At 41.6% G+C, this 14,620-nt stretch overlaps 1 protein-coding gene and 1 pseudogene across 2 annotated transcripts in view; one reads left to right on the forward strand and one right to left on the reverse strand.

The window, feature by feature from the left end:
• The window catches only part of ENTREP2 (endosomal transmembrane epsin interactor 2), a gene marked incomplete at both ends in the record, with an annotated part of 385,859 nt that overhangs the window by 140,805 nt on the left and 230,434 nt on the right, over positions 1 to 14,620 (reverse strand). The gene's annotated exons all lie outside the window — the stretch shown is intronic.
• On the forward strand, positions 10,177 to 11,870 carry LOC308418788 (60 kDa heat shock protein, mitochondrial-like; annotated as a pseudogene). The gene has a single exon. The product of its transcript is annotated as a 60 kDa heat shock protein, mitochondrial-like (transcript).

The raw sequence follows: 14,620 nt of genomic DNA on the forward strand, positions 1-14,620 counted from the left end.
AGCCTCCCAACCAAAAAAAGCCCAGGTCCAGATGGGTTCAGTGCAGAATTTTATCAGACATTTATTGACAACATAATACCAATACCCTCCAAACTATTCCACAAGATAGAATCAGATGGAATACTACCTAACTCATTTTTTGAGGCTATAATAACCCTCATTCCTAAACCACACAAAGACCCTACAAGGAAAGAGAACTTCAGACCAATCTCACTTATGAACATTGATGCAAAAATACTCAACAAAGTCCTTGCAAACCGAATCTAAGAACACATCAAAACCATGATTCACCATGATCAAGTAGGCTTCATTCCTGGGATGCAGGGATGGCTTAATATACAAAAGTCCATCAATGTAATCCACCATATAAACAAACTCAAAAAACAAAACCACATGGTCATCTCAGTAGATGCTGAGAAAGCATTTGACAAAATTCAACACCCCTTCATGTTAAAAGTCCTGGAAAGAACAGGAATCCAAGGTCCATACCTAAACATAATAAAAGCATATACAGCAAACCAACAGCCAACATCAAAATTAACGGTGGGAAACTTGAAGCAATCCCACTAAAACCAGGGACTCCACAGGGCTGCCCACTCTTCCCCTACCTATTCAACATAGTACTGGAAGTCCTGGCTGGAGCAATTAGACAGCAAAATGAAATCAAAGGGATACAAATCGGAAAGGAAGAAGTAAAAACATCACTTTCTCATTATTTCCTATCACTGTTATCACGTGACATTGAAAACCTAAGTAGAAAATTCTAGATGGCTTGTAGGTCAGACATTTAGAAACAGAAGTTCATTACTAGGTTTTAAAATTTAATTACAACCAATATTAGATGGGTGTTAAATAAACATGGCCAAAAAAAAAAAAAAAAAAAAAAAAAAAAAACCAAAATAGAAGAAATTAGATTAAGCGGAAAAAATAATTTCTCCTTTTCTATAGGCAGATTATGATTAACACCACCTCTAGTCTATACCCTGCTGCCCAGCCCCTAATGTGACCAGATTTGGAATTTTAGTAGGTAATCAATAAGGTTAAAAGGGTGCTCTGAAGAAAGGAGATGTCTGAGTGTGCTCTATCTCTGGTTGTCTCTTTCTTTCTTTCTTTCTGTGATTACCCCCTACACATACACAAACACACACACATACACACATACACACACATACATATATACATACATCCACACTCACACACATGCACATGCACACTCACACACACTTGCACACACACATATACATATACACATACACATATGCACATACACTCACACACACATGCACACACACGTATGCACACACACACACTACATTGCTATTGGTTTCCCACCAGAACTTGATGCTAACACCCAATTGCTAAAGACACCAGAAACTTTCAGTGTTGGACTTAGAGAAATCAATAAAATTCTAACCTGGAAATCTCCTTGCTGGCTAGCTTTCTTGGTGCAGAGAGGTACTAAATAGGGGGATAATAGTTATTGATCCTCTACAAAACTCAGATTACAACAGATGCTGGCGAGGTTTCGGAGAAAGAGGAACCCTTCTCCACTGTTGGTGGGGTTGCAAACTAATACAACCACTCTGGAAATCAGTCTGGCGATACCTCAGAAAATTGGACATAATACTACCTGAAGACCCAGCTATTCCACTTCTGGGCATATACCCCAGAGACACCTTAGTACACAACAAAGATATATGCACCACAATGTTCATAGCAGCTCTATTTATAATAGCCAGAAGCTGGAAAGAACCCAGATGTTCTTCAGAAGATGAATGGATACAAAAATTGTGGTACATTTATACAATGGAATACTACTCAGCCACCAGAAACAATGACTTGACCAAATTCTTAAGAAAATGGCTGCATCTAGAGAATATCATTCTGAGTGAGATAACCCAGTCACAAAAGAACAGACATAATATGCAGTCACTGATAATGGGATGCTAACCCCAGAGGCTTGCACTGCCCCAGAAACAACTCACAGACTGTATGAAGTCCAAGAAATAAAGAAAACAAAACAAAACAAAACAAAAAAAATTTTTATACAACAAGAAAACTTTGACTATTTCCATGTTACATTTTGTTTTACATGTACTTTATGCTCATTGTAACTATTAAGTTTTCAATGCATACTATCAAACCTTTAAAAAAATCAAGTACTGACTAACAAATATATTCATACAGTTTTATGTAAAAATTATTTTAAAATCTGAAAAAAAGTACTGACAAAAATGTATTGTATAATTTTATGCAAAAAATACTTAAAATCTGTACATTTATCTTTGTTTTGTAAAATAAAGTTGTTAAAAAATAAAAAATAAAAGCATAACAATAATCTTTAAAAAAATAGTTATTGATCATCTTACCCAGCTGCAAGCTCTCTGAGCTGCAATAAAAACCCACCTGACGAGCAGGGCACAGTGGTACAATGGATGACTTGTGGGTGACCAACAACTGTCCGATTTGATTTAAAGCACGTAAAAAAAGATTTATTTATTTGCTTGTTTGTTTGTTTAATGCACGTGAGTATGCCACTGTCTTCAGACACACCAGAAGAGGGCATTGGGTCCCATTACAGATGGTTGTGAGTCACCATGTGGTTGCTGCTGATTGAACTCGGGACCTCTGGAAGAACAGTCAGTTTTCTTAACTGCTGAGCCATCTCTCCAGCCAGTCAGATTTGATTTAAAGCCCAAGAAATAAAAGGAAATCCAGACTGACTTGAGACTTCCAGCTTCGTTCAAGATTGAACCTTAGAGAATAAATGTTTTCTTTTTTTCCTTTAAGGAATCTGGTCTGCGGTGTTTTTTTACAAGTCTGAGCTAAAACACCTAATTAGGAAGGTTTTGTTTGTTTGGTTTTTAGGTAGAGAAAGCACATATTGTTACAATGTCTATTGTGATGTGATGTCACTGTTTGGTTTACTGAGACAAGGTCTCAATCTGCAACCCAAGCTGGACCCAGACTTCAGTCTTTCTGCTTCAACCTCTTGAGAGCTGAGCTTATAGATAGGTATCGCCATGCCTGGCAATGATAATATTTAATACACACATATGACATTTTTTCAAAGATAAACAACTGAAAATTCAACAAATTACTTTCCCCTAAAATGCCTGTCTACAGGTTACTTCATCTATTCACTCCAACTCTGTCAGTCACCCCTGGCAGGATTGTGGGTGGTCCTTCTTGATGTTCACTTCTACATTGCCATTAAACTCATGTCCCAGGATGCAAAGCAGAGGGCTGAACAGGGTTTCAAAAGGCAGGCCTTGAGAACCGAAGGCCTGCACTAGATTTCAGAGGCCTACCTCCTGCCTGGGGGACACATCTCTTTTTCTGATCCCCTGTTAATTCCTACACCACATAGTTACGCCTGCTCTCTTGTATGTCACCCAAGAGAGTGAAGGAGCCACACAGGTAAAGTCCTCGGGAAGGGTCTGGCACAGTCAAGGAGATATTTCCAAACCAATGTAAAATAGTTCAGAGCACCTCATCGAAAGCCTTTGTGTGCTGCCTAGTCTAAGTTAAAGTTTCTTGCACTTATGTGAAGAAGGCTTTGTTGCTCTTTATAGTACTGGGGACCAACCCTAGAGTTTTGTGCATTCTGGGCAGATGCCTTACCATTGAATTGTCTCAATATATGTGCACATAGCAAACTTTCTCCCTGCTCCCCAAACCCCATGCTAGGATCACAGGCACGCCCAGACTAAACAAGACTGCCTAATCTCCTTTTGTCTTCCTGAAAACAACACATAAAAAAAAAAATCTCATATGAAAGCTACTCTTCTCCCACCAGGGGAAAAGAGACATTATTCCACAAGGAGCCACAGCCAAGAGAATTTGGAACAAACAGCCTTGTTAAAATAATTATCTTCCTGTACCTTCCCCACAGTTTTCCGGCAACTGCCTCCCTTGTTCATCCAGGATAAAAGCATGTGGGGTTAGCTGTTTCTGCTAGCTGTAATTTTTTTATGAGGGCTCTTATGTGCATAAAGCTGTGTAAGTCTGTGTGCTTTTTCTCCTTCCTGTTAATCTCTCCTATGTCAATTTAATTATCAGACCCAGATGAAAACCCAAAGAGAATAGAAGGATAATTGGCTTTCCTACAGTTCAGTGTATATTTATAATGTGAGAAAATACACTCAGAAGTCATGGTGTGGAGGACAGTGAGAGTGACTGCTAAGAAGCCAAGTCCTTCACAACAGTGTCAGTCTCGGTGACACCAAGGCTCAGCCACCTGTCACTAAGTCAGCATTATGTGATAGGTTTGAGTAGAATCCCGTATCCCTTCTCAGAGGCAGCTACATGGTTGTGGATGTAGACAAGGTTTCTCTGGGTTCCATCCCAGTGATTGATTAATCCCTGTACCTCAGTGTCCTTGTCTATGGAAGGCGAGAGATAATACCTCAGAGGATGCCTGGCAACTGTAACATTGCTCAAAGTAAAATGTTACGATAATTGCATAATGCCTAGCGCCCAAGAACCCCCAGTCACTGTTCATGCTACATCATGGTTGGAGCACAGGGTGGAGAAATCATTCCACCTCGTGCTGGCTAGGAAGTGACATGCAGGAGAGAGGAAGAGGGAGGGGGCAGGCGTGAGCGAAGAACAATGGTAGATAGTGGTTTCTCACCAGTTGAGACACAAGGGTCATAAGTTCAATGCCAACCTGTACCACATATGACACTATCACAAACAAACAAAAATAACACAAATAGTCCAAACGCCCCCTCCAAGAGCACACCTAAAGGCTTACCTTCATGCCCCAGGCTTTGAAGGACAATTATCTGAATTGTATCACAGACCACAGTGACCTGATTCATCACATGGACAAGACAGACATCTAAGGATGTACACTGACAGCAATCAAAGGGAAAAGAAGAATGACATCTTGTATATGAACCAGAAAGGTCACCGGGGACAGGGATCAACAGAGAAGGAGAGACAAACCGGGAGTCTTCCCTACGCCACGCCTCACACCCAAGAGCACTGTGAGCAGACATAATCAGGAGAATTCTCATCACTGTTTCAAACCTGAGCTGGTAGGAGCTGAGTTGGGCATCTGCAGCATTAGGGAATTTAAAATTGCAACCTCTTTGTTGCAAAAGTCCACGCATTACCTGCGGGAGATCAACCAAGAAAAAAGGGTCCTGGCTGAAGTGAGTGATGCTCACAGCCCTGGTACACACCCCTGCCTGCCTCAGCCAAGAGGGTACTTTCCTCCCGGGGCTTCAGAAAGGACACAGAGTCCATAGCTGTAGTGAGGGAAAGCGGCGCCTCTGTGTGCTCTGGATACCCACTCTTAGGCTGGGCAATCTAGGATGACAACATTCATGTCTAAAAGTGCACTTCTGTCAGAAAGAGGCAGGTCCCCATGGGGTACAGAGTCTGTCAAGAAGCATCCACACACCTCCCAGCCATGGTCAAGCGTGCAGGGAGGGAAGGACTATATCCGGCTTGAACAGGACAAAGGGTTGGCAGGACACATGTGCAAACCCAGATCTATCAGGCAAGGAAGCAAACGGGACCTGGAGGTGTGAAAACAGAGCTTTTGCCCAGGGAAGAAAACGCCCAGAGACAAGCTCACTCCAACCACTGCCTGGAGCCTAGGAAGCTAATGAGAAAATGAATCCAGCAAAAGAAAGATCGGAAGTGATAAAAGACGAGGCTAGGATGAAAAGGAGACCAGAGACAGAGCTAAAGAAACCAATTACAAAGTGAGAATTAAAACCCCACCATTGCAAACCTCATACATAATTTAGAAGCAGCCAGGAACAGAGAAGGCAGGAGTTACTCGGAGGAGGGAAGAGGCTGCCTGCACTAACTTACAATGAGGAGGCTTTGACTAGACCCTGGAAGCCTTTTGTGAACTCTAAACATGAATTGCTGTACAAGGAAAGGCTTATAATCTGAAGATTGCTATGAGCTCCAATTCCACTTATTTTAAAGACAAATGTTCAAAACATAAACAGGGGCTCTGCGGTGTGGCAGGGAACAGGCTTAGTTAGGGGAGAAATCCAACCCTCAGCACTGCAAGAAATAAAAAGAATAAAGAAAATAAAAAGAATGAATACGATCTATTGCATTCAACTAAATTTAATACTTCTGAAAACACACATATTAGACAGGCATGGTAGAGTATGCCAGCACATAGGGTATGGAGGCAGGAGGATTAAGTAGTTCAAAGCCAGCCTCAGCTACATGAGAAGAATAATAGCCACTCTCAATTGTCTTTTGATGGGCATTAGAGTTGCCTGGGAGACAGGCATTTGGCATGCCCATGTTGTTTAGCAATTTCCTTAAAACTAAAATATCCCATGCTAGCTAGAGGCTTAAGATAAGACTCGGTAACTTGTATATATATATATATTTACTTTTCGTCCCACTCCTGCCCTCTCACAGTCACCTCCTCCCATAACCCTATTCCCTGTGGTACCCATAATCCTTTCTCCTATACTTCCCTAAGAGTCCCCAAGATCCATCCACTGTTTGTCTGTGGGTGTATATATCTATCTGAGTCATATGCTGGGCAGGGCCTCTCAGAGAACAACATGCTCCTGTCTGCAAGCATAACAGAGTATCATTAATAGTGTTAGACACTGGTGCTTGCCTATGGGATAGGTCTTAAGTTGGGCCAGTTATTGGTTGGACATTTCCTCAAGACTCGGTAACTTTTAAAGGGAAACTTGTGAAGACTCATCAAGTTCCACTTTGAAGCTTCCATTTAGAAGGAGGCTCATTTAGACTTAAGAAGTAAACAATTCACGAGTCACAGGAAATCCCTGAAACTTACCAGATTTACAAGGCTCTTCCTTCCCCATGGTTAAATATGCAGTAAAGACTGTGGAGAGGAGACTCTCCAACCTCTCAAGATACCTGTATGTTGTGCAGAGTGCTGGCTTTCATTAGTCCAAGCTGGAGTAGGCTTTTGTTTGATGTAGCTAACTGCCTTTATGTTGTATCTGCTTCTGCAAGTAACTCCTCACTTATACTTCTATAAGTAACTCCAGTAAACTTAATGGTTCAACCAAATTGGACCTTAGCAATTGTTAATTTGGCCAGTTGTCCATGCCTTATCTATGGTGAATACATATTTGTTCATGTCTTCTTAGGAATAGTGTCACATGGCAGCAGGAGATTGTCTGGAATAGGTTAATTGAAATGGAAGAAACCACCTACTGTGGGTAAAACAACTCCTTGAACTGGGGTCCTAGACTGATTAAAAAGAAGAGACAAGGTTGAGGATGAACATGCATTCCTCTCCATATCTTCACATGGGTATCATGTGACCAGCTGCCTTAGGTTCCTGCTACTGTGGCTTCCCTACCTACTTGAACTGTGGGACAAACTCTCTTTTAAATTGCCCTGTCAGGGTATTTTACCATAGGAACAGGCAAAGTAAGACAGGGAACCCAAGGTCAGCTCAGGCTATATAAAGACCTTGTCTGGTAGCATGGACAAACAAAGAATAATTCCCAGTACTATTCATTCCCAGCTCAAATCTGTTATCACTAGATAATCAATGCTTCTGGATTTATGGACATATAATATTAAACTGATCATTTTTGGGTGCTCTGGGAATTATTGTTGCTTTTGGTACTTTTCCATATTGCTTAGTTTATTGGGAAAAATGTACTATCTTTTTTTTTTTAAGTATAATCTTTATCCTAAGGAGAAGGAAGCCCATTTGATAAGTGAATGTTAGAAACTAGTACAGATGAAGGTGACAGGAACAAAAGACCATGCCATGCTCATGCTGTGACTCAGTTTTTGGCAGGTAGCCAAATCAGGAAGACAAGAATCCATCAAAATAGCTTCATTCCAGAAACATGAACCTGAATCACCACAAGGAAACACACTAATATCCCTGACAGAACTGAAGAAAAACAGCTAAGTGAGGTAGATAAATTGTGACATTCCTTCATTTTAAAATGGTAAACCAGAATTGAAGATGTGTACTCCTTAACTATCAGCATTTATATGAACAGAATCAATTGGACTTCTTATGTCAGGAGGATGAGCAGGAAGTCATCCTAGGCCACTGTAATGGCTAATGAGGATAGGATCCAGAATCACTTAGAGATAAATCTCTAGGCGTGTCTGTGAGGGGGTACTAGGTTAGGTTGAGTGATGTAGGAAGATCCACTCCAACTGGAGGAGGTACCATGCCATGTGCTTAGGTCCCTGGTTGAATAGAAAGGAAAGGAGAAAGGCAAGCACTGGTGTTCATCGCTCTCTGCCTCCTGATTGTGAATACAGTACAAGCAGCAGTGGAAGCTTCTGCTCTGTCTCTTCTCCCCATCATTGCCTGCACCTTTAAATGGTGAGCCAAAGACGCTCTCCCTTCCTTAAATCATCCCCGAAGATATCTTGGCTCAGTGATGATAAAAGTAACACAGAGTAATTAAACATAGTAAGTCTGAGGCCAGCCTGGTATTCATGAGACACCCCTCTCTAAAAATGAAAAAATAAAATGACAAAAAAATAAATAAGAAGATGAAGCCAGTTCTCCCAAAGTCAATCCATAAGTTTAATGTCATTATGATAAAGCAAAATTACCACCATTGTTTTCTAGAGGGCAGGGAAATTGATTATATGCCTCATCTGGAAGGACAACTAAGCAAAATCAATAAGGAATAAGAAGGAAGGCTATCCCTGGAGATATTATGGTATCCTAGAAAGGGACTGTTGGGATGAAACTGGGTGATACTGATCTGTGAAATGATCAAGAAACCCAACAGAACTGGAATCTCCTGAACCAGACACATCCATCTACAACAATCTGGTAAATGAGGAGGTGTCACTTTAAGCCACAGAGAAAAGGGCAGTGCTAATAACTGCAAGGTGTAACCGTGAGCTGTGCAGACAAGAGACACAACACATCTGCTTCTTGCCAGTCACATCAGGATGATTTCCAGACTGAACAGAAATGCAAACGGGAGGATAAGTAAAGAACGGGGGGGGGGGGGGGGGGAGAGAGAGAGAACCCTCTATAGCTTGGAGGTTGAGAAATAGACCATATAACCGGTTTATCCCACAAGAAAAAACACGATACATTTAGCCTTACGAAATAAAAACTCTTATGTGCTCTATGTAAAAGCCACTGTGGGAAAATCAAAAACACAGGAAGAGAGGAGTAATTAACATCTGCCTGACCCACTGGTGGCTCCAATGCAACTGTTGAGGGCTTGAACACGTCTACAGATCCATCTCCTGTACCCCCAGGATGTAGCATGGCCTGTATGCATGTTACAGAACTGAGATCACAGCTGCACATAGGGACCACATGCATATGTGCACTATACGGACAGTGTCCTGTTTACTCCTAAGTTATAAACAAAACCAGAACATGGCTGAGGTTTGATACAAAGCACTCAGCAAAACTAAGGAAACCACAGAGGAGAGCAGTACCTATGGGGAACTGGGATTCCGACGGACGGTAAAGAAACAGGTTACGGAGAACAGGGCTGACAATTAGGATTCTCAAGAAATGCCGAATTACACACGTTTACCCTTGTAATAGTAGATGTTTTATAAAGCCGTGAGAGCAAACTAATTGAAAAAAAAGGAAAATGAAAATTCTTAAAAGCAAAAGCAATAGCAACAACAAACAGAAAAAAATGAGCCTTCTACTGGGCTAGTGCTTAACTGGAAAGTGGCCTTAGGTGACTTTAAAGCTAAGTACTTAGTTGTAGTCACGAACCACATGAGGATGTTTTGACCGTTCTTTACCTTCTCATCTTCCTGCCCTTACCTTTCTGAGCACTGGTCATAGACAAGTTCCAACACTTACGGGTTATGTGGTTGTGAAGATCAAACCCAGGACATTGTGCAGCCTATGTTAGCATGCTACCAACTGAGCTGAGCCTCTGGTATGTACGCTAGAGTTTTTCATCATTATTTTGAAGGGTACTCCTTCCTACTAAACATCAGCTGACCACTGCCTACACTAGCCTCCCGCATCTCAAGTCTGCCCTGTTTCCTGAGTATACCAAGAGGCCACTTACCTATAGTATCCTGTTTGTGCAAATGAGTTCATAGTATCTGGTCAATGATGAAATCAATTGACATCCCATTTTCTGAATGTGCCTCCACTGTTAAGCAATATAAACCTCCCTCACTCACCGCAGATGGCCTGCCTCGCCTCGTGCTCTCCCGCCACCGCTCGCAGAAATGCTTCAACTACCCACAGTCCTTCGCCAGATGAAACCAGTGTCCTGGGCACTGGCTCCTCATCTCATTCGGGCCTATGGTAAAGATGTGAAATTTGGTGCGGATGCTCAAGCCTTAATGCTTCAAGGTGTAGACCTGTTAGCTGATACTATAGCTGTTACAATGGGGCCAAAGGGAAGAACAGTGATTATTGAACAGAGCTGGGGAAGCCCCAAAGAAACAAAAGATGGGATCACTGTAGCAAAGTCAACTGATTTAAAGGATAAATACAAAAATATGGGAGCTAAACTTGTTCAGGATGTTGCCAATAACACAAAGAGGCTGGGGATGGCACCACCACTGCCACTGTTCTGGCATGGTTTATTGCCAAGGAAGGCTTTGAGAAGATCAGCAAAGGAGCTAATCTAGTGGAAATCTGGAAAGGTGTGATGTTGGCTGTTGATGCTGTAATTGCTGAGCTTAAGAAACAATCTAAACCTGTGACGACCCCTGAAGAAATTGCTCAGGTGGCTACAATTTCTGCAAATGGAGACAAAGACATTGGGAGCATTATTTCTGAGGCAATGAAAAAGGTTGGAAGAAAGGGCATCATGACAGTGGAGGATGGAAAAACCCTGAATGATGAGCTAGAAATTATTGAAGGCATGAAGTTTGATAGAGGATATATTTCCCATATTTTATTAACACATCAAAAGGTCAAAAGTGTGAATTCCAAGATGCCTATGTTTTATTGAGTGAAAAGAAAATTTCTAGTGTTCAGTCCATTGTACCTACTCTTGAATTGCCAATGCTCATCGGAAGCCCTTAGTCATAATCGCTGAAGATGTTGACGGAGAAGCTCTAAGCACACTGGTTTTGAACGGGCTAAAAGTTGGTCTTCAGGTTGTGGCAGTCAAAGCTCCAGGGTTTGGGGACAATAGAAAGAACCAGCCTAAAGATGTGGCTATTGCTACCAGTGCTGCGGTGTTTGGAGAAGAGGAGTTGAATCTAAATCTTGAAGATGTTCAAGCTCATGACTTAGGAAAAGTTGAAGAGGTCATTGTCACCAAAGATAATGCCATGCTTCTGAGAGGAAAAGGTGACAAAGCTCACGTTGAAAAACATATTCAAGAGATTACTGAGCAGCTAGACATCAAAACTAGTGAACATGAAAAGGAAAAGCTGAATGAGCAACTTGCTAAACTTTCAGATGGAGTAGCTATGTTGAAGGTTGGAGGGACAAGCGATGCTGAAGTGAATGAGAAGACAGACAGTTACAGATGCTCCCAATGCCACAAGAGCAGCTGTTGAAGGGACATTGTTCTAGGAGGAGCTGTGCATCCCAGCCTTGGATTCATTAAAGTCTGCTAATGAAGATCAGAAGGTAGGTATAGAAATTATTAAAAAAGCACTTAAAATTCCTGCAATGACGATTGCTAAGAACGCAGGTGTTGAAGGATCTTTGATAGTTGAAAAAATCCTGCAGAGTTCCTCAGAAGTTGGTTATGACGCCATGCTTGGAGACTTTATGAACATGGTGGAAAGAGGAATCATTGATCCAAAGGTCATAAGAACTATTTTACTTGATGCTGCTGGGGTGGCCTCCTTGCCAACTACACCCAAAGCTGTAGTGACAAATTCCTAAAGAACAGAAGGACCCTGGAATGGGTGCAGTGGGAGGAATTGGAGGGGCTATGGGAAGTGGCATGTTCTAACTCCTAGAATAGTGCTTTGCCCTTATCAATGAACTGTGACAGGAAGCTCAAGGCAGGTTCTTCACCGATAACTTCAGAGAAGTCACCTGAAGAAAATGACTGAAGAGAAGAAGGCTGGCTGATCACTGTAACCATCAATTACTGGTTTCCTCTGATAATACATAATGGTTTACTGCTGTCATTGTCCATGCCTACCGATAATTTATTTTGTATTTTTGAATGAAGACATTTGTACATTCCTGATGCTGGGTGCAAGAGCCATAACCAGTGTCCTGCTTTCAACTTCAGTCACTGGGGGAGCATCTCTACTGTTCTGTCAGCATCAGGACTGTAGCTCTATCACCACATGAGATATTCAGAAGCAGCCTGTCTGTGGAGGGTGGGAATAACTGTGTACAAAAGAGAGAGGTATCAAATTATGTTACAACCTTTGTGTAATAAAATTTTGTTTAAAGTTCCAAAAAAAAAGCAATATAAACTTACATTTTTCTAACATTCTAAAGGATCATAGATGGGCATGTGGTCTCCAGCAGCAAGAAAAAACAGAAAGGAGGGGTTAAAAATTAAAAAAAAAAAAAACTAAGAGAGACAGCCAAAAGCAAAAGGAAGAGAGAGACAAAGAGAAACCTGAACACATGGCACATTGAACAATAAAAGCCATTAATTATATTCACAGGACGATCATGGCAGACCATTTTGAGAAGGATCCACTTTCTTTGGTACCTAGAAGTGAAATAATCTGATGTCTCAGGCTGGCTTCACTCATAGGGGAGCAGCAGTGGGCACTGATGGTGAACAGCCAGGCGTGAGTGCTGCTCACAGCAGGCAGGAGGCCACCCGGGCACACTGTTCTCTTCTTCTGCTCACATCCAAGGCTGTCCGCACTTAAGTCTTTTTAAAGGTGAGAGGTGAAGGCCTAGATTACGCTATGCTCAGTGAAACAGCCTATCTGCCAGAACCTCTTACGTACTGGCAACCCAAAGTCCTCTCAAGTTACAACCCAAATTGATGACATTCCGGAAGCCATATGCAGTATGATCGTATTATGAAGACACTTTTGGTCCAAATATAATTTTGCCAAGTAGCAAAAGTGTTGTATCAATCAAAAGTGAAAGGAACCATTCAAAGGAATTGTTAGAGGGAAAGTAAGGAATTCGGCGTTTGATAATTAAACTGCAGTGGTAAAATAGAACTCAGTGTATGGCCCCACATACCTTCGGTTATTGCCACTTTCAAATACTAGATAAAATGGAGTTACTCTGAGTAGTGTCTGAAGCCCTAAACCATTACTACCATCAATAAAATGAAACACGTAGGAGCACAGATGTCAACTCTGCTAGACCTCAGAAATTTCAGGCAAATTCTGCCTATTGGTCCATTAAAAAGGATACTAATCAGATTATGGTAATTACAAAGCCAAAGGCAAAACCATGTTCTTTTTCAAATACCCGGGTAAATGGAATAATGCAAAAATAAAATAAAATACTTGAATCAAAATACTCAGAGCCGGACCACAAAGCATTAAAGAATTCTATCTTTATTCTCTAAGGATTTGCATTCAAAGACTCAATCAAATTTAAATTCATCACTTATGCAAAGTGGAACAGGAATCTCCCATTAAAATTACCATAACTGCTGGCTTGTTTAAATGCTCAAGTGCATTAGATATACCATAGAAAATCCTGATTGTGTGACTGTGTTCGTGACAATAATATTTATGTATTAACCCGGAAAGCTTGTACAATGGTTGTGTGGCCAACCCATGTGACAGCTCGCTGCTTTAGTGGTCTCAAAGAAGCCTGCAGAAAGGTATGAGGTGATGGTCAAATAAATGAGCTAAGGCCACATGCTGCGTTCTCCCAAGGTGTCACAGTGTGACTTCTGTACAGGGACAGTTCAGGTACAGGTAACCGTCAAACTCTGGTGTTATTCACAGCTTTGCAGCTTAGATACTTCACAACTGGATGTCCATGTAATCTTAGTTCCCATGGGGACACCACAGAAGTGTCCTGACTCAAGGTATTAGTTTTTACAGTTGTTTCAACAGATTACCATACACATTGATGGCCAGTTCTTAGCAGTATGAATAAAGGGTTGATTGTACTGGCACAGCTTCAGGCTTAGTGCAACAGACAAACTGGCAGAGGACAGGTAAGGACCAGTTTCTGCATCCAGATGTCCTCCTCAGGCAGCAGATAGCTCCAGCCCTTTTTTCTGCAAAACTGAGCCAGTTTTGCTTAAAGGCCCATATAAAAACCTCCATTTTTTTTTACTGTATGCTGTTTAAAAATAACAATTCTATTCAAAACAGAGGTATAAAAAGCAAGGCCATCTTATTTTGACATCTGTGCCGCCCACTGACACTGAATCGGAGCTCCCAGGGAAGGTTCCAGAAACACCTCGGTGCTGCCAGGGGCATTGCCACAGGCACCAGAAGACAGTTTGTGGCAGGCTGTCATTTAATTTCAGATGAATGGGAATTGGGAGTCTTTATAGGCTCCAGAACCTCTTGCGTTTTCAAACTAGACTCAGTGGAGAGAGAACCTGGGAGCCAGACAGAATTATAAAGCAGTAGCCAGTTCTAGAACAGGGAGCCCAACGGTAGGGTTTTGTTTAGTTGTTGCTTTGAGAAATGGCCTTTCTATCTGGCTCATGCCATCCTCCAATTTACAATCCTCCTGCCTTGGCCATGTTCCACTGTGCTCAGCTATTAACCCTAGTCTTTCTGTCTAAACAGCTTAGGAGAGCCC

Source organism: Micromys minutus (assembly GCF_963924665.1).
Source record: "Micromys minutus genome assembly, chromosome: 3".
NCBI classification, from domain to species: Eukaryota; Metazoa; Chordata; class Mammalia; order Rodentia; family Muridae; genus Micromys; species Micromys minutus.